Below are 14,759 nucleotides of genomic sequence, written 5' to 3' on the forward strand. Positions count from 1 at the left end.
ATTCCAACAAAGGCTGAGCATACGTTTGAGAGATAAAAATGAAATCAGTCTCTAAAAAACTTTATTCTTCATAAGTGTTCTTCAACGTCAAATCTAAAATTGCTTTCTGGTTCTCTCTCTCTCTCTCTACAGTCGCTTACACCAGAAAAAAACTGAGTCCTCACACATCACCCCCTATTCTCGTTTGCGACCATCACCACTGATATGGATATGATTGTCATGACTCTTTTCTTCACTTCTTGCTGTAGACATGCACAGCGGAATGCAAAACGATTCACTTGTATTAGTACAAGCATGTTACGAGTCCCACTCGGGGCCGGATCACAACGTCCGAGGCCATACAGTCCCGGACATTAAGTCGCGTTTTTTTGCGAAATAGCGTCCAAAAGTTAGGATGCGTCATAATATCCTATGTGCCTTCTTTCCTCCGGAAGCACACTCAGCAGCTGCTATCGCTGCAAAGAGACGAAGCATACAATCCACAAAACGTGACGTGTCATTTCGGGTGTAATATATTAGCTAGTTTGTATCACTTAGAAATCGGATCGAACGATTATTACGTGATGTTCACGATGATTCGCAACACTGACTGCCTCAGATTCATTTTGTCAGAGGTCACAGTAAAAAAGATATTTCGGTTTTTCTATGCGTCGAAGTCAGTCAGTGTCAGTGTGGTAACACCTAGTTAAGAACCTTAGACCATGTCCATAAACTACGTGACGTTTTGAGAAAAAAGGGAAGTGGCTCAGCAGAGTGTCACGGTTTATATAAAATCAGAGGTATCATACAAAAAGCGTCGTATGCACGAAGAGTGCGTTTTAAAATTTTCTTTTCTTGTGTGACGTAAAGGGTGTCCACGATGAAATTGGCACACAGAAAATATTGTATAACTTTTGATTGCGTTCGCCAAAATAGCTAATTTTTTGACCATGAATAGTATATTATGTGTAGCTAATACCATAAACTTTTCATTAAAATCGGTTGAGTATTGGCGCAGATATTGTCATAGGACTTTGGAAATAGTTTTTCCGACTTTTCCAACCGATTTTCCTCAACAGTGGAAAATTTAGTGGAAAACACTTTTCATTTTGTATTTTTTTTTTTTGATTGCTGACAAAATTTGCTTACGATTTCACAAAAAAAACATTGTGTCATTCGCTCCGCGACGTCCACATTTCTATTTTTCACTAGTGGCTGCTTTTGTAGTACCACCACCCAACATGCCGTTTGCGTGCGAACTCCAAAAAAAAGCCCACACATACGACGACACGCGGAATTTCTGCGGCCGACGAGCCCGAGCTATCACTTTTCACTTTCCTGCTGAGATTCCTCCATAGATTTGTCCAATAAATTGCTCCGATGATTCTCTAAGGGGTTTCTTCAAGGATTCCTTTAGGAATCCCTTTTGAAATACCTCCAGAAACTCTTGCTGGGATTGTTTCAGGAAGGATTTTTAGGAATTCATTCCCACCACGAATTCCTGGATAAATTCCAGCAGCTTTCCTGGAGCAATCCTAACAGAAATTCTTTAAAAATCTCGATAGGATTTCCAGTAAGAATGCAAAGAACTCCTGAAAAATATCGCCGAATGAATTTACATGGAGAAGTTACAGCAAGGATTACTGGATTAACCCCATCTAGTATACTTGGAAGAATCCCAGAAATCGATCATTGTAGATACGCCCGTATGATACTAAACGCGAGAGGGGTATATTTAACCCCTAATTGACTTCCTTGATAGTGGAGCCAACCGCAGCATCCTAGGTTCAGGAACATCTCAAGAGGAATTTCTTGGGAAATCTTTGGGAAAATCTCTGGAGGAACCACATGAGGAATGCATGGAAAAACCCCTTGAGGTGTCACGAGAAGAATTTCTGGAGGAACCCCAGGAGCTATTCTTGGAGGCATTTCGAGAGCAACTTCTTGAGAAACCTTTAGAGAAATTCCTGGACAAATCACAGAAGGAATTGCTGGAGCACTTTCAAGTGTAATCCCTAGAGCAATTTCTGGAGCAGTCATAGTAGGAATTTAAAGAAAATCATATCAGATATACCCGGAGGGATTCCTAGAGGAATTTCTGAAAAATCTTTGAAGAAATATTCTTGGAATACTCGTCCAGGAATGCCTGATGATATTTTTCTAGACATTTTTGCTAGGGTTGCTCCAGAGGTTTCTCCAAGGAGTCCTATACATATTAGAGTAGGTCATCGTTTATATGGAAAAATGAAAAATTCAATCGTATCCCATCAGATCAAAGCTTTTTTGGTCCCATTTCAGGACCCAAATGAGTGTGCAAAATTTGGGCACGATCGGTTATGTCTACGTTTTGCGCATTGTGTTTGAAGTTTGTATGGGGTTTTACATGGGAAAACACACTTTTTTGCATTTTTCTCATAACAAGCTCGAATTTTTCTAAAACCGTGTAACCGATAAAGTGAAAACATAGCCTAGGGTGTCCTGAAAAACTTTGTCGAAGACCGCGAAGTGATCTGATGTGTATGGAAAAAGTTATAGCGTTGACATTGCTTGGCGAAATAGCATGATTTTGTTGCTATTGCTATTCTTTTACATGTTAAAACATAAACACATGCATGCGGTTCGTTGTGTATAACTTTTTTCACAAGCATCGGATCGCTTTGCGGTCTTCAACAAAGTTTTTCAGAACATCCTAGGCTATCATTTTACTGTATCGGTTAGAAAGTTTCAGACAAACTTTTTCAACTTATGACTAAAATGCAAAAAAGTATGTTTTCCCATACAAAATCCCATACAAATTTCATTTGCAATGCGCAAAGTGTAGACGCAACCGATCGTGCTCAAATTTTGCACAGATACTCAGGACCCGAAACGGAACCAAAAAAGTTTTGATCTGAGAAAACGGTTCCGATGACCCACACTAATACATATCCTTCCTGTGAATTCTCCAAGTACATATACCTACAGAAATTCCACTTGCGATTTTTTTAGAAATTTCTGTTAGAATTCCTTCAGATTTTTCTACTTCTTCTTGGCGTAACGTCCCCACTGGGACAAAGCCTGCTTCTTAGCCTGGTGTTCTATGAGCACTTCCACAGTTCTTAACTGAGATCTTCCTCTGCAAATGACTATTTTGCATGTGTATACCGTGTGGCAGGCACGAAGATACTTTATGGCTAAGGAAGTCAAGCAAATTTCCTTTACGAAAAGTTCCGGGATCGACCAGGAATCGAACCCGCTAGCCTCAGCTTGGTCATGCTGTATACCCACACCTTTACAGCTGTGGCTATATGGGCCCTATGAACTGTTCCAGGTCAAAAGATCAACTAGAATATTAAAAAAAAAATCACCAAAAGTTTGTATTTTTGAAAATAACACTAGGAATCCAGGAATCAGGAATTCTGCCTACATCTGATTGTACAAAAGTAGAAGCAGAAATAGTTTGCTCTCAAATGGAGGAAGAAATACTTGAAACCATCACTACCTCTTAATAAATGTGAAAGTGGCTTGAGAAAACTTAACTGAGAAACAGGCTCAATCCCAATTGGGATGTTGTGTCAGAGAAGAGAAAAAGAAGATACATTATAATTCTCTTGGCGGATCGACTGAGAAGTTTACTGCAGGATTTAAACGGCTACGCAGTCTTCAACACAGAAAAACGAGGTTTATTGTTTATCCGACGTTTCGACACTAGGGTTAACTAATCCAAAAACGAACATTTAGTTACCCCTGAAGATGACAGAAAACCCCAGTGTCGAAACGTCGGATAAACAATAAACCTCGTTTTCCCGTATTGAAGACTGCGTAGCCGTTAAAATTCTGCACAATACATGATAATACAATTTTAGAGTCAAGATCCGCCAAGCCCAGTTTCAGTTGCAAAAGCACCATATCATAACCACATGTTAGCCACTTGCAAAAAGCAAAAAAGAACCACACATCCGAAACGCATCGTTTCAACCACTCAATTTAGTTGTATGTATTGCAAAGTTTCTTACTCAACTCCATTGTGGTACCCCTATCGATAATGTTCCACCACACTACCCCTAGTCGTTCGTCCGTCACTTCTTGGCGGTCACAATACTCCACACACATTTGCACCTACTTTGCATATCGAAGCATGAAATAGACCCCCAGAAGCGCTCTGGCTGGCGACGCTGCCTGTATCGGTACACTATCATCTCACGTGTTCCTTCGCCGTTATCCTTTAACGCGTCTCTCCTACTCGCCACCTCACAGTTCGCACAAAGCGTGAAAAGTTTCGCATTGTACTCGGCTTCCAGGTAGAGGGGAAACGAAAAAACCAGGTGAAGCAAGTGAGTCGCATAATAATTTAAACCACTCTCATTTCGCACTAGTCCACATTAATTACTCTTTCATACATCATCCGACCGAGCAATAGAGTGTGCTGCGCTGCACAATGGTCGGAAAAAGATAAAGTTCGGCCAAAACTCTTTTTATGTGTTTAATCGAAGTTATAGGTTGCCTAGATATGTTAAATAGTATTTTTAGTGTTTAAAAAGGGGTATTCAAAAATTACGTAATTTCAATAATTTCAAAAACGGTGAAAATCAGTAAACCCCATATTTTTTGCGTTTTTTTATTAAAACATCAATTCGAATTTAAATAAATGATCATCTTTCGATAAAATCCAATCAAGTTTGTTCAAAACGTGTGAAAAATGTGGAAAGATAAATTTTATTTCAGTAAAAAATGGAAAAATAACGTAAAATATATGAAAAAACATGGCTTTTTTAAATAGCTCTAATTTGAAAAACTGCAAATTTCTGCAAAATATTTAAACGTTTTTAGGCAGCTCTAAGCATGATGTTTAAGATGTACTATTCGAAATTGCGGCGACACGTGACGACACGAACCGTTTTTTAACTTAAAAATTACGAAAATTTCTAAGGTACAATATATGAAAATTTGAAAAGTTTTGTGACATATTAATTTTGCACCATACGTGCATTCAAACAGTCCAATAACAAGCTTTCATATGCTGGATAACTTAAAACATATATTCCATTCTCAAAATATTATTATTTTACTTTTTTCGAATAATTCATTTTTCAATTTTATGACTTAGGCCACTTTGGGAGTGAAAATGTCATTGAAATGCAAAAGCTGGTATGCTTTTAATTAAGAATCATAAAAGTACAATACATTAACTTTGTTATAAGATGAAATAAAGTTTAAAAATATCAATTTCGTTTTTTGAGAGTTTTGGCCGCCCCTTTGTATGGAGCCCGACCAATGTGCGCTGGCTGGCTACATTGTACCAGCCAGCCAAGTCATTCCAGTCGTCGTCAACAGTCTCGGTGGTGTCGGTATTGTAGTAGGTACCTAGAGGATGTGAACCACTTTTTTCGATGAGTGCATCCTTTCGCGTGCCTCGATGGTACGTGTGTGAACGGAACATCTAGGTTAGGGTGGGACTATACTGCTGTTGCATACCTGGTTGGATATGTAGGGTAGAAATCTACTTCGTCATATGTGTTAATTCCCGTCATCCCGAGTAGAAGTAAAAATCAAAGCAATATCATCATTTGATATTCCTCAGTGAAGTACTCAACATCATAATGAGCTATTGGTTTATTTGAAATAAGAGATAAAAGATCAAAAATAAGATCAAAAATTAGTATGGGGAAGAACATAATAATATCTCATATTGATTTTATAAGATCAAACTAATATCTAGGGAGATCTGGGCTGTAGCACATCAAACCAATATCATAAAATGATCTGACAGATGGATTAGAGTAAAAAAAATGGCCGCGACCAGAATGAACTTATGACCTTGTGATTTATGAGCAGTGACATTACCACTGCACTACGACTCATATCTGAAAATAGGAGATAACAAGAGCATCAAGCTCTACGTTTTTCAAGGTATTTGCAACTCATGGTAGCTGTGTTGGTTTTTTTTTTTTCCTTCTAAACCATAGGGGGATAAATCTGCTCATCAGACACCCTAACAGGAAGGTTAGGGTAGTGTGGGGTTGAGGCCGTCTTCTACAATGCCGGTAGAAGCCAGGACTACTCTCTCCTCGACCCACTAAAACACATTCCTATGGTCGCCAAACCCTACGTCTCTCCGGAACCACCAAGAAGGTATTGCTTCAGAGAGGGGCTAGTGCATATCGCACCCTCAAGGTTAGCTGCCGTAGCCTAGCAGCAACGAACATCGATGACTCGCTCTGGAGAGTCCATCACGATAGCATGCTGGCGCTTAGCCAGTTTCCCGAGTGGTCCTCGCCACTCCCTTTGTCCTCGGAAGGCGGGCAGGGTCAACCCCGCCCGCGCCCTACTGCTGAGCGGACATCAAGAACTGATGCCCACGTGCAACCCGATCTGACCTGCCCGTAAGGAAGGGTATCACTACCCTTCAGGCCCTATCAGATGCACCCGTAGGTTGCAGACAGCAGGATCTCACCTACCCCGACCCTTGCCGGGGACCCCTTTCCAACCGCGGGCTCAGATCCAACCCAGTAGACCGACGCCACGACAGCACCGCTACCGGGACTTCCTCTCCGCGGCCACTTAATCGCTGTAAGGGTCGATCTCGACCGCAGGGCACCGGTATGACCTACGAAGCCGACTCCGAACCCCTGGACCACCTCTTGTACTGCATCTGGACTAGCCATTCTCCGAGTCCACGCGCCACCTCCTCTGTAGCTCCCAGACGATGTGGGTAATAGCCGTTGAAACGGCGTTCCAGCCAAACTCATCCCTACACATCCTCTGGACCAAGTTGTCCGGAGTTGTGTCCTCCCCGCATGTGGCAAGCATGCGGTCACGCATTGTGCGAAAACGCGGGCACACGAACAAAACGTGTTCCGCCGTTTCCTCTAAACCATTGCACACTGGGCATTCGGGAGAATCCGCATGCCCGAAACGGTGTAGATACTGTCGGAAGCAACCATGACCTGTAAGGACCTGTGTCAGGTGGAATGAAACTTCCCCATGGCGCCTATTAATCCAACTATCTACCCTCGGTATCAACCTATGGGTCCACCTTCCTTTGGTGGAACTGTCCCACGCGCGCTGCCATTTGACCATAGAGGCCATCCTGACAGTCTTGCGTATGCCTCTTGTGCCGCGCATTTCGAAGCACTCCATGTCCTCACTGATAAGAATGCTGATGGGCACCATACCAGTAATGACACAGAGAGCGTCGTGTGACACGGTACGGTACGCGCTTGCAACCCTCAGACACATAAGCCTGTAAGTACTTTCCAGCTTCCGTCGGTAGCATTCAGTACTTAGCGCGGTACCCCACGCCGGGCCGCCATACCTAAGCATGGACGTAGCAACACTAGCCAGAAGCTTGCGCTTACTGGCGTACACCGCTGAGCTATTGGACATCATCCGGGACAGTGCCGCAATAGCTGTGGAGGCTCTTTTACAGGCATAATCGACGTGGCTACCGAAGGTAAGCTTATCGTCGATCATCACGCCCAAGTGCTTGACAGAGCGCTTCGACAGGATAGTGCATTCTCCTACACTGATCTCCGTCTGCTGCGCCGACTGCATGTTGTTAACAACCGTCACCTCTGTCTTGTGGTGAGCCAGCTCCAGTTTTCTGGACCGCATCCACGCCTCCACAACCTTGATCGAGTGGTCGGTAGTCAACTTCACCTCCTCGATCGTTTCACCGTAGACTTCGAGCGTAATATCGTCGGCAAATCCGACAATCACCACTCCCACTGGGTACTCTAACCTCAACACCTCGTCGTACATGACATTCCATAACACCGGACCCAGGATGGAACCTTGCGGGACTCCTGAGGTTATGTGAAAGCACTTCCGACCCACCTCCGTGTCGTATACTAGTACGCGATTCTGGAAGTAGCTTCCGAGAATCTTGTACAAGTACTCCGGTATCCCCAGACGCAAGAGCGCATCGGCAATAGCAGCCCAACTGGCGCTATTAAATGCATTCCTTACATCCAGAGTCACTACCCCGCAGAAGCGAATTCCCCTCCTCTTAGGCTCGAGTGCTTTCTCGGCGGTTTTTGTAACCGACAAGATAGCGTCTACGGTGGACCTCCCCTTCCGGAAACCATACTGGTTGCTCGAAAGACCATTTACGCCCTCAGTGAACCGCAACATTCTATTGAGGATGATCTTTTCGAGCACCTTCCCCGCCGTGTCAATCAAGCATATTGGTCTATATGCCGACGGGTCTCCGGGTGGTTTCCCCGCCTTTGGCAATAGTACCAGGCTCTGCCTCTTCCAAGCTTCTGGGAAAACTCCCTCGTCCAGGCATTTCTGCATAGTAGACCTGAACATCTCGGGAGCCTCTGCAATAGCTACTTTTAAGGCCAGGTTCGGAACTCCGTCCGGACCTGGGGCCTTACCTACGCTAAGGGACTTAGCTATCCCCGCAAGTTCCACATCGGTGACCCTCTCCTCATCGCCAGCCCCAGTCCCCGGCTGTCCTACGAAAGGAGGCCAAGGACTAGGATCATGACGCGGAAAAAGTCCTCCAATGATCCCCTCCAACATCTCTGGAGATTGCTCTGTAGGAGCCATCACACCTCTCGTCTTGGCCATAACGATCCTGTAGGCATCACCCCACGGGTTCGTATTGGCACTCTGACAGAGACCCTCAAAGCAGGCCTTTTTGCTTGCTCTTATCTCGGTCTTGAGCGCGGCTTTTGCAGCGGCGAACACCACCCGCCGTTCGTTTCGCTCTTCCTCTGATCGTGCTCACTGCATCCGCCGCCTAGCCCGTAGGCAGGCGCGGCGCAGGTCCGCAATCGCGTCGGTCCACCAGTAAGCCGGTGGCCTCCCATTTCTAGGGTGGACTCGCCTAGGCATGGTCGCATCACACACACGTAGCTGTGTTGGTTTGTTCCCGCCATGTTGTAGATGAGTGTGTGAAAGAACTAATTATGATCTTGAATAGTAGTTTTCAGATCTTACAATTTTCGGATGTTATAAATGAATGTGTGAAAGAACTGATTTTGATCTTGACCAGTAATTTCCAGATCTTTCGATTTCTGGATGTTGCAGATGGAAATGTGAAGAGCTAATTTTGATCTTAGACTGTATTTTTCAGATTTCTCAAAGATAAATGTTCTATTGCAGTATATTAATACAGTTTCCCCCCAAAACTTGCAAACTGAAGCGATAGTATGGAAAATAAAAATGAATTAAGGCTCAATTAGGAATTGCATATTTTCCTGAACTAAGAAAGCACATTTCTCTAGATGCTTGCACATTTTATGCACAGATCGAAAAAAGAGTGTAAAATTGTGTGACATATGATGCACATGATTGGAGCGTGGGATATCACAGAAGTTTACATGACATATCATGTAAAAGTCATAAAATATCATGTAAACTTCCATTATATGTCATGTAATTCAGCATGACTCTGTGTGTTTACATGACATATAACACAAATTTACATGATATATCATGTAAACCATCATAACACTAAGTTTACATGACTAAACTGAAGTTTACATGACGAGTAAATCTCATTATTTTTATCTGTGTGCCTATTGTGGGGAATTTTATGAGGACATTGATCACATTATACTATTTTGTTCAAGGTTTATTTTGCCAAGAAATAAATTTTTCAAGAATTCACAAAATTTTAACCATCCCATTCTTGAATCAGTTCGAGATATTCTTGGAAGTAAACAGTTTCCGATATTCAAATTACTGTATGTTTTTTTACTTGAAATTTCTTATACTGTTTGATTCTGCCTTTGTATTTTTTTTTCTTTTTACTTTTATTTTCAGTGTTCAAAATTCGATTTCGATGACGATTCCTCTTTGCCGGCTTGGTTAGGACATTTGAAGATTCTGGCTTAGTTATGGATTGATTCCGCAAGAGCCTTTAGTTTTAAGTTGTTTATTGTAACGTTTTGGAAAAGATGAAGAGGTTTAGTGCCTCTTTGAGAGAGATTTCAAAGATGGAAATCACTCAAAGGGGTTTTTCCCTCTATTTTTAGTTAAAAATAAACAATAATAATAATGTTATGCCTATTCTCTGAATTGTTAACGAAGCTAGTGATCCAAACTTTAAAAACGACATGTGTAGAAACATGTTTGGTTTATTTTGCGCCTAAAACAGGACGAATTTCCACCAATGGGGCACGTTCGATGTAGTACTAGATTTGTAGTAATGAGCTGAATTTTTGTATGGTGAGAAGGTCAATTCTCCGTTTCTGCAATGAAATGGTGCAAAAAGCGTGGGTATTATGATTCCTTGCCTAATTTGATGCTGTTTGAGCAAAACTTTGGATAGCTATGTTGTTTATGTTGCAAGAAATGGAGAAAACAACAACACTGTTATCCAAAGTTTTGCTCAAACAGCATTAAATTAGGCAAGGAATCATAACACTCATGCTTTTTGTACCGTTTCTTTTCAGAAACGGAGAATTGACCTTCTCACCATACAAAAATTCAGCTCATTACTACAAATCTAGTACTACACCGAACGTGCCCCATTGGTGGAAATTCGTCCTGTTTTAGGCGCAAAATAAACCAAACATGTTTCTACACATATCGTTTTTATTCTATTCCCCTGAAGCGTTACGTTATTTATTAAACCCCTATCTCCTAAAGCGTTACGTTATTTGGGGACGGCGCATACTGAAAGTTGAAAACTTAAAATAGTTTTCATGCGCAATGTTGGGAAACTTCGACATTTATACAGCGGGTTGTACAAGGCTTTCCAAAGATCAAATTAAGTACTAATTTAGAAATCATATCACGATGAGATATTGAGCAGATATTTGGCAACTTTTTGAATATCTCATCAATATCATATCAAGATATGACATCTAAATTTGATCGTTTTAAGATATGATTATGATATTCACCTCTACCCGGGATATCAGACGGAAAATAGCTGATAATTACAGATATTCCAACTGTTGCCTCATCAGATGGAAGCAAAAACATGTAGACTACCAATAACCATGCACAATAGCATTGGAAATTGAATAATTACACTCTATTTCACGTTTCAATTTCCCTCCACTTTCGAAAATGTTTCTCGTTTTGCATACGACGAAGGCAACCGAACCAAAGCAGTAGATAGCCGTATTGTTCTTACTCACCATTCAATTTTTACTTCGCCCGATTCGCTTATAGAAACAAACCACCCCCAAAATAAAGCTCTGTGACATGTCAAAGTTGGATTTCACTGCTGCAGAAAACAGCAAAATCTGTTCAATTGAATATATAAATAAACTTTTTTCCCTGTCGGTGTAATGTAGACAACAAGTTGTCTTCGTCTAGCGAGGATGCAAGCAAATGTGAGCGTAGATTTTCTGCATACGAAACACCGTATTTCACAACCACAGAGATTCTTCGCTGCTCTGTGATGGTGTATTATGATCTGATGGGCAAAAATATTATTTGAAGTATTTTGGTCGTTTTCCTACATACATCTCAATTTGAAAGCTTTCAGCTCAAAAGTACTTTGAATACATGATTTTATTTGGATTGAGAAGAATTTGAACGACTTCTCGAATAAACACCTACGGTCGAATCATAATTTTTGACCATCCTATGAACCATAGTATCACATATAAAGTGTGCCGGGAATTGAATTCAGGTTGTGTCTGAAATAGACGTGGACTAGACGGAAACAGAATTCGAGAGCAATTATTCAATCATAATATTTTAATGAAACTGTAGTTCTTTTACATTATTTTTTAAATCATATGGAAGCTAATTTATGTATAACTAATTGATACCAAATTGGCCATGAGGCAGTAGGCGAGGTGCAAGAATAAATTCGATCATTATTGGTCGCTGCTTACATAGACGGAAATTAGATAAAAACCCTATTCTAAACATTCGGTGAATATATCGCACCCTAGTGCAGACAACCTTGCGCCCCAATACGTACAGGTCGCAATTAACATCCACTTAGCACACGTGTGGTCTTTCGAGCCTGGCCTACCCCACTCGAATGTGTTGCGGGTTGCACACACGTAGGTACCAACCAAAGGAAACCAAATGGCACGCACCTGACCACCACGTATCACGTATCCTGTGTAGCTTCTGTTCTGTTAGACCGAACGGTTGTAATGCAGTTCGAGTCATCACGCCGACCATAATGAGATTCACAGGTTCAGCGTTAAATGCACACCTCCTATCTATACATACACTCAGTAGCATTTCACCCAATATTCGTCATGTTTAATCTTCTGTAACTTTGTCAATTATCTATATTTTTGACTGAAAAATTCACTACTTCATCATTCAGTATATTAAAAATCTATGGTCATAATTTCAAATTATTAGAAGATTTTTCTTTTTTGAGTTATGATAACTTATGTGATAAAAGTCGTTTTTTGACATACTATTTTCAAGAATTCTTATTTTGGCGAAAAATTTAAATATCTTTATGAAAATTTCACTCCAATGTCAGATAATATAGGAAATCATGTGGTCAAAATTTGAACTGTTTTCATCCAGTGGTTTGGGCCACAGATATCGTCAAAGTTGAAGTACTAATTTGGATGCCTAGAGTTTTCACTCAATACTGACCGTGCTAAAACACCGCACATTGGGCAAAATCAAGCCCAACGGTGGAAAAAATTAATAACTTTCTTAATGCAAGACCCTATGTGACCATCGATGGCTTATTCGAAAGCAAGTTTTCTCAAGAATTGGTTGGTGGATGATTCATGTACGGGCAACTACTCTGAAGCGAGTTATAGAGCCCATTTTACCCCAGTTCCCCCTGAAATTTGAGAATTTCTGCTATTTTACGGCATATGTTATGATTTCAATGATTTTTTCGCTTGGATACCATCGCCCCAACTCCATTTAGTAACTTTACATACATAAAGTTATTAAAATGTTGGAATTTTAGGGTATTGTGGGGTCTATTAGGCAATGGTATATTTTCAAGGTAAAAATCATTTTTTTTACTTTTATTAATGATTTTTTACGTGGCAATAACTAAATAAATGATCGAATACACATAGATTATTTCTAAAGAAACCATTTTTGGTGGGTTTGATCTCAAAGTATTGGAAATATTTGAGTTTTCACGCATACAAATATGAGAGTTCTTATCCTAATACCACCGATTCCAAACATTTCCAAACTATGAGCCATTGATTATATACTCCAAAAATATCATAAATAGTGTTTGCGCATAGCCTCATAGACGGGAGGTGTCGGCAGCATATAGTTTTAGAGATTAGTTTGCCCATAGTCCCCTATAAACTTATTTTCTATTGTTTTTAAATTAAAACAACTTTAACTTGAAATTTCTATGCATGATATGAGTTAATATTGATGAAGAGCTAATCATTAATATTTCTGCTTCTTATAAAATTTGGAAATTTAGGGTACAATGGGGTTAAATGAAAAAAAAATCCTAAAGCTTTGATGACTATGACCATGGGCCTAATTGACCCCACAATACGCTAAGATTCCAACATTTTAATGACTTTATGTATGTAACGTTACTAAATGGAGTTGGGGCGATGGTATCCCAGCGAAAAAATCATTAAAATCATAACAAATGCCGTAAAATAGCAGAAATTCTCAAATTTCAGGGGGAACTGGTGTAAAACGGGCTCTGTAACTCTTCTTGAGAAAATTTGCTTTCGAATAAGCCATCGATGGTCGCTTAGGGTCTTGTATTAAGAATGTTATTAATTTTTTCCACCTTTGGGCTTGATTTTGCCCAATGTGCACCGGTGCAAAAAAAAAGCCGAGGTCAACTCGTTTCATTAATGTTAAGATCTAAGTTTTTACAAACAATTGATATTGTATGACATATTTTCCCGAATCTTCGTGTGTTATGCTAATTATTTTATCATATCTCACGCATTACACATAGGGTGTTACGCGTTACGCGTAATGCGTTACATACATATGCCAATGAATAAACGAGTTTTTTGTGTGAATTACAAATGTTGGCTATTGTAAAATCCTCATTATGAGCAAACAAATATACGAGAATCACTTAGTAACGCATGATAACATAAAGTAACGCATGTAACATAATTTATTTGCATAAAACAAGATAATCACAATAGCCAACATTTGTAATTTATACAAAAAAAAAACTCGTCTATTTATTTACATATGTATGTAACGCATAATGCGTAACGCGTAACACACTATGTATTACATGTGGAATATCATAATCATGGGATATCATAATTGTTTATGAAAACTTAAATCTAAACATTAATGAAACGAATTGACCTCTAGTCTAGTCTACACATACACAGCCATTCATTGAAAGAATCCTGGAAAATGATAGAATCGACTAATTCTATCATTTTTCTTGTCATTATTAATGCTTGCAGTACATCGGAGATGCATTACAATCATTAAAGCGGCCAGGCCTACTGTGCAGCGTTATTGGTTTTACAATGAAGCCATTGAGTGGGGACATCTCGTACCAACCGCTCAGCTTTTTAGAAAGTAAAGTACGTGAAAATCGCTGGGGGTGACGATGCTAAGAAAGTTAATGTCACCCCTTGGTCCTACGTTTCCTGGGATGGAACACAGGTATTTGGTCCGTGTCCTGGCCCTTATGCCTAGGCTTAAGCGCCTTTACTCGCTCTCTGAAATAAAACAAAAAATACAACCTATCCCTCACAAATGCATTCTAAATTTAGTCATAAAATATACTTAAAAGAAAGATATAATATATAATGAAAATCAGACTGATCTCACCAAATTTCAACCGGTAGTCGATCCCAACATCCTGTCACGATCATCCATCACCATTAACACCATAGTATCAACCATCGTTTACTCCAATGATTCTTGAATTC

At 40.3% G+C, this 14,759-nt stretch overlaps 2 protein-coding genes across 10 annotated transcripts in view; both read right to left on the bottom strand.

Annotated features, from left to right (window-relative positions):
• Nucleotides 1-14,759, bottom strand: part of LOC115270114 (neurocalcin homolog) — a 579,846-nt gene that overhangs the window by 128,025 nt on the left and 437,062 nt on the right. The window lies entirely within an intron of this gene.
• Nucleotides 1-14,759, bottom strand: part of LOC109400621 (neuronal calcium sensor 2) — a 510,430-nt gene that overhangs the window by 79,719 nt on the left and 415,952 nt on the right. The gene's annotated exons all lie outside the window — the stretch shown is intronic.

This window comes from Aedes albopictus, chromosome 2 (genome assembly GCF_035046485.1).
Source record: "Aedes albopictus strain Foshan chromosome 2, AalbF5, whole genome shotgun sequence".
Classification (NCBI taxonomy): domain Eukaryota; kingdom Metazoa; phylum Arthropoda; class Insecta; order Diptera; family Culicidae; genus Aedes; species Aedes albopictus.